The sequence below is a fragment of the Lotus japonicus genome, chromosome 5 (assembly GCF_012489685.1).
Source record: "Lotus japonicus ecotype B-129 chromosome 5, LjGifu_v1.2".
Classification (NCBI taxonomy): Eukaryota; Viridiplantae; Streptophyta; class Magnoliopsida; order Fabales; family Fabaceae; genus Lotus; species Lotus japonicus.
The window spans coordinates 29524843-29531344 of NC_080045.1; positions in this window are offsets into that span (position 1 = coordinate 29524843).

A 6502-nucleotide genomic window follows, 5' to 3' on the forward strand; every position below is an offset into this window, starting at 1 on the left:
TTTAATTTTGAGGGTTAATTCGGCTGCAAACTTCAAACAGCAACGACTTTTGCCCCGGAACCCAGAATCGAGCATATTTCATATGCTTTTAGGGTCGAAGAAGCTATTTTATTCACCTGCTAGCCGAATTTAATGGGGGAAATCGGTAAAATTAGAAAACAGAACCTACAGGTAGAATTTTAAAGGTTCATTCAGCCGTAAACTTCGAACAGCCATAACTTTTGGCCTGGAACCCAGAATTAAGCATATTTTATATCCTTTTGGGGTAGAAGAAGCTACTTTATCCACCTGTCAGGCGAACTTAACGGGCGAAATCAACAAAAATTGAAAACGGAACCTAAAGGTTTAATTTTTAAGGTTAATTCGCCTGCAAACTTCAAACAGCCATAACTTTTGCCCCGGAACCCAGAATTTAGCATATTTTATATGCTTTTGGGGTAGAAGAAGCTACTTTATTCACCTGCTAGCAGAATTTAACAAGGGAAATCGGTAAAAGTAGAAAACAGAACCTACAGGTTTAATTTTGAGGGTTAATTCGGCTGCAAACTTCAAACAGCAACGACTTTTGCCCCGGAACCCAGAATCGAGCATATTTCATATGCTTTTAGGGTCGAAGAAGCTATTTTATTCACCTGCTAGCCGAATTTAATGGGGGAAATCGGTAAAAGTAGAAAACAGAACCTACAGGTAGAATTTAGAGGTTCATTCAGCCGTAAACTTCGAACAGTCATAACTTTTGGCCTAGAACCCAGAATTAAGCATATTTTATATCCTTTTGGGGTAGAAGAAGCTACTTTATCCACCTGTCAGGCGAACTTAACGGGCGAAATCAACAAAAATTGAAAACGGAACCTAAAGGTTTAATTTTTAAGGTTAATTCGCCTGCAAACTTCAAACAGCCATAACTTTTGCCCCGGAACCCAGAATTTAGCATATTTTATATGCTTTTGGGGTAGAAGAAGCTACTTTATTCACCTGCTAGCTAGCAGAATTTAACAAGGGAAATCGGTAAAAGTAGAAAACAGAACCTACAGGTTGAATTTTGAGGGTTAATTCGGCTGCAAACTTCAAACAGTAACGACTTTTTCCCCGGAACCCAGAATTGAGCATATTTCATATGCTTTTGGGGTCGAAGAAGCTATTTTATTTACCTGCTAGCCGAATTTAACGGGGGAAATCGGTAAAAGTAGAAAACATAACCTACAGGTAGAATTTTAAAGGTTCATTCAGCCGCAAACTTCGAACAGCCATAACTTTTGGCCTGGAACACAGAATTAAGCATATTTTATATCCTTTTGGGGTAGAAGAAGCTACTTTATCCACCTGTCAGGCGCATTAAACGGGGGAAAGCAATAAAAAATGAAAACGGAACCTACAGTTTTAATTTTTAAGGTTAATTCGCCTGCAAACTTCAAACAGCCATAACTTTTGCCCCGGAACCCAGAATTGAGCATATTTTATATGCTTTTGGGGTAGAAGAAGCTACTTTATCCACCTGTCAGGCGCATTAAACGGGGGAAATCAATAAAAAATGAAAACGGAACCTACAGTTTTAATTTCTAAGGTTAATTCGCCTGCAAACTTCAAACAACCATAACTTTGGCCCCGGAACCCAGAATTGAGCATATTTTATATGCTTTTGGGGTAGAAGAAGCTACTTTATTCACCTGCTAGCAGAATTTAACAAGGGAAATCGGTAAAAGTAGAAAACAGAACCTACAGGTTTAATTTTGAGGGTTAATTCGGCTGCAAACTTCAAACAGCAACGACTTTTGCCCCGGAACCCAGAATCGAGCATATTTCATATGCTTTTAGGGTCGAAGAAGCTATTTTATTCACCTGCTAGCCGAATTTAATGGGGGAAATCGATAAAAGTAGAAAACAGAACCTACAGGTAGAATTTTAAAGGTTCATTCAGCCGTAAACTTCGAACAGCCATAACTTTTGGCCTGGAACCCAGAATTAAGCATATTTTATATCCTTTTGGGGTAGAAGAAGCTACTTTATCCACCTGTCAGGCGAACTTAACGGGCGAAATCAACAAAAATTGAAAACGGAACCTAAAGGTTTAATTTTTAAGGTTAATTCGCCTGCAAACTTCAAACAGCCATAACTTTTGCCCCGGAACCCAGAATTTAGCATATTTTATATGCTTTTGGGGTAGAAGAAGCTACTTTATTCACCTGCTAGCAGAATTTAACAAGGGAAATCGGTAAAAGTAGAAAACAGAACCTACAGGTTTAATTTTGAGGGTTAATTCGGCTGCAAACTTCAAACAGCAACGACTTTTGCCCCGGAACCCAGAATCGAGCATATTTCATATGCTTTTGGGGTCGAAGAAGCTATTTTATTCACCTGCTAGCCGAATTTAACGGGGGAAATCGGTAAAAGTAGAAAACAGAACCTACAGGTAGAATTTTAAAGGTTCATTCAGCCGCAAACTTCGAACAGCCATAACTTTTGGCCTAGAACCCAGAATTAAGCATATTTTATATCCTTTTGGGGGTAGAAGAAGCTACTTTATCCACCTGTCAGGCGCATTAAACGGGGGAAATCAATAAAAAATGAAAACGGAACCTACAGTTTTAATTTTTAAGGTTAATTCGCCTGCAAACTTCAAGCAGCCATAACTTTTGCCCCGGAACCCAGAATTGAGCATATTTTATATGCTTTTGGGGTAGAAAAAGCTACTTTATTCACCTGCTAGCAGAATTTAACAAGGGAAATCGGTAAAAGTAGAAAACAGAACCTACAGGTTGAATTTTGAGGGTTAATTCGGCTGCAAACTTCAAACAGCAACGACTTTTGCCCCGGAACCCAGAATTGAGCATATTTCATATGCTTTTGGGGTCGAAGAAGCTATTTTATTCACCTGCTAGCCGAAATTAACGGGGGAAATCGGTAAAAGTAGAAAACAGAACCTACAGGTAGAATTTTAAAGGTTCATTCAGCCGCAAACTTCGAACAGCCATAACTTTTGGCCTGGAACCCAGAATTAAGCATATTTTATATCCTTTTGGGGTAGAAGAAGCTACTTTATCCACCTGTCAGGCGAATTAAACGGGGGAAATCAATAAAAAATGAAAACGGAACCTACAGTTTTAATTTTTAAGGTTAATTCGCCTGCAAACTTCAAACAGCCATAACTTTGGCCCCGGAACCCAGAATTGAGCATATTTTATATGCTTTTGGGGTAGAAGAAGGTACTTTATTCACCTGCTAGCAGAATTTAACAAGGGAAATCGGTAAAAGTAGAACACAGAACCTACAGGTTTAATTTTGAGGGTTAATTCGGCTGCAAACTTCAAACAGCAACGACTATTGCCCCGGAACCCAGAATCGAGCATATTTCATATGCTTTTGGGGTCGAAGAAGCTATTTTATTCACCTGCTAGCCGAATTTAACGGGGGAAATCGGTAAAAGTAGAAAACAGAACCTACAGGTAGAATTTTAAAGGTTCATTCAGCCGCAAACTTCGAACAGCCATAACTTTTGGCCTGGAACCCAGAATTAAGCATATTTTACATCCTTTTGGGGTAGAAGAACCTACTTTATCCACCTGTCAGCCGAATTTAACGGGGGAAATCGGTAAAAATTGAAAACGGAACCTACAGGTTTAATTTTTAAGGTTAATTCGCCTTCAAACTTCAAACAGCCAATAACTTTTGGCCTGGAACCCAGAATTAAGCATATTTTATATCCTTTTGGGGTAGAAGAACCTACTTTATCCACCTGTCAGGCGAATTAAACGGGGGAAATCAATAAAAAATGAAAACGGAACCTACAGTTTTAATTTTTAAGGTTAATTCGCCTGCAAACTTCAAACAGCCATAACTTTGGCCCCGGAACCCAGAATTGAGCATATTTTATATGCTTTTGGGGTAGAAGAAGCTACTTTATTCACCTGCTAGCAGAATTTAACAAGGGAAATCGGTAAAAGTAGAAAACAGAACCTACAGGTTGAATTTTGAGGGTTAATTCGGCTGCAAACTTCAAACAGCAACGACTTTTGCCCCGGAACCCAGAATTGAGCATATTTCATATGCTTTTGGGGTCGAAGAAGCTATTTTATTCACCTGCTAGCCGAATTTAACGGGGGAAATCGGTAAAAGTAGAAAACAGAACCTACAGGTAGAATTTTAAAGTTTCATTCAGCCGCAAACTTCGAACAGCCATAACTTTTGGCCTGGAACCCAGAATTAAGCATATTTTATATCCTTTTGGGGTAGAAGAAGCTACTTTATCTACCTGTCAGGCGAACTTAACGGGCGAAATCAACAAAAATTGAAAACGGAACCTAAAGGTTTAATTTTTAAGGTTAATTCGCCTGCAAACTTCAAACAGCCATAACTTTTGCCCCGGAACCCAGAATTTAGCATATTTTATATGCTTTTGGGGTAGAAGAAGCTACTTTATTCACCTGCTAGCAGAATTTAACAAGGGAAATCGGTAAAAGTAGAAAACAGAACCTACAGGTTGAATTTTGAGGGTTAATTCGGCTGCAAACTTCAAACAGCAACGACTTTTGCCCCGGAACCCAGAATTGAGCATATTTCATATGCTTTTGGGGTCGAAGAAGCTATTTTATTCACCTGCTAGCCGAATTTAACGGGGGAAATCGGTAAAAGTAGAAAACAGAACCTACAGGTAGAATTTTAAAGGTTCATTCAGCCGCAAACTTCGAACAGCCATAACTTTTGGCCTGGAACCCAGAATTAAGCATATTTTATATCCTTTTGGGGTAGAAGAAGCTACTTTATCTACCTGTCAGGCGAATTAAACGGGCGAAATCAATAAAAATTGAAAACGAAACCTAAAGGTTTAATTTTTAAGGTTAATTCGCCTGCAAACTTCAAACAGCCATAACTTTTGCCCCGGAACCCAGAATTGAGCATATTTTATATGCTTTTGGGGTAGAAGAAGCTACTTTATTCACCTGCTAGCAGAATTTAACAAGGGAAATCGGTAAAAGTAGAAAACAGAACCTACAGGTTGAATTTTGAGGGTTAATTCGGCTGCAAACTTCAAACAGCAACGACTTTTGCCCCGGAACCCAGAATTGAGCATATTTCATATGCTTTTGGGGTCGAAAAAGCTATTTTATTCACCTGCTAGCCGAATTTAACGGGGGAAATCGGTAAAAGTAGAAAACAGAACCTACAGGTAGAATTTTAAAGGTTCATTTAGCCGCAAACTTCGAACAGCCATAACTTTTGGCCTGGAACCCAGAATTAAGCATATTTTATATCCTTTTGGGGTAAAAGAAGCTACTTTATCCACCTGTCAGGCGAATTAAACGGGGGAAATCAATAAAAAATGAAAACGGAACCTACAGTTTTAATTTTTAAGGTTAATTCGCCTGCAAACTTCAAACAGCCATAACTTTTGCCCCGGAACCCAGAATTGAGCATATTTTATATGCTTTTGGGGTAGAAGAAGCTACTTTATTCACCTGCTAGCAGAATTTAACGAGGGAAATCGGTAAAAGTAGAAAACAGAACCTACAGGTTGAATTTTGAGGGTTAATTCGGCTGCAAACTTCAAACAGCAACGACTTTTGCCCCGGAACCCAGAATCGAGCATATTTCATATGCTTTTGGGGTCAAAGAAGCTATTTTATTCACCTGCTAGCCGAAATTAACGGGGGAAATCGGTAAAAGTAGAAAACAGAACCTACAGGTAGAATTTTAAAGGTTCATTCAGCCGCAAACTTCGAACAACCATAACTTTTGGCCTGGAACCCAGAATTAAGCATATTTTATATCCTTTTGGGGTAGAAGAACCTACTTTATCCACCTGTCAGGCGAATTAAACGGGGGAAATCAATAAAAAATGAAAACGGAACCTACAGTTTTAATTTTTAAGGTTAATTCGCCTGCAAACTTCAAACAGCCATAACTTTGGCCCCGGAACCCAGAATTGAGCATATTTTATATGCTTTTGGGGTAGAAGAAGCTACTTTATTCACCTGCTAGCAGAATTTAACAAGGGAAATCAGTAAAAGTAGAAAACAGAACCTACAGGTTGAATTTTGAGGGTTAATTCGGCTGCAAACTTCAAACAGCAACGACTTTTGCCCCGGAACCCAGAATCGAGCATATTTCATATTCTTTTGGGGTCGAAGAAGCTATTTTATTCACCTGCTAGCCGAAATTAACGGGGGAAATCGGTAAAAGTAGAAAACATAACCTACAGGTAGAATTTTAAAGGTTCATTCAGCCGCAAACTTCGAACAACCATAACTTTTGGCCTGGAACCCAGAATTAAGCATATTTTATATCCTTTTGGGGTAGAAGAAGCTACTTTATCCACCTGTCAGGCGAATTAAACGGGGGAAATCAATAAAAATTGAAAACGGAACCTACAGGTTTAATTTTTAAGGTTAATTCGCCTGCAAACTTCAAACAGCCATAACTTTTGCCCCGGAACCCAGAATTTAGCATATTTTATATGCTTTTGGGGTAGAAGAAGCTACTTTATTCACCTGCTAGCAGAATTTAA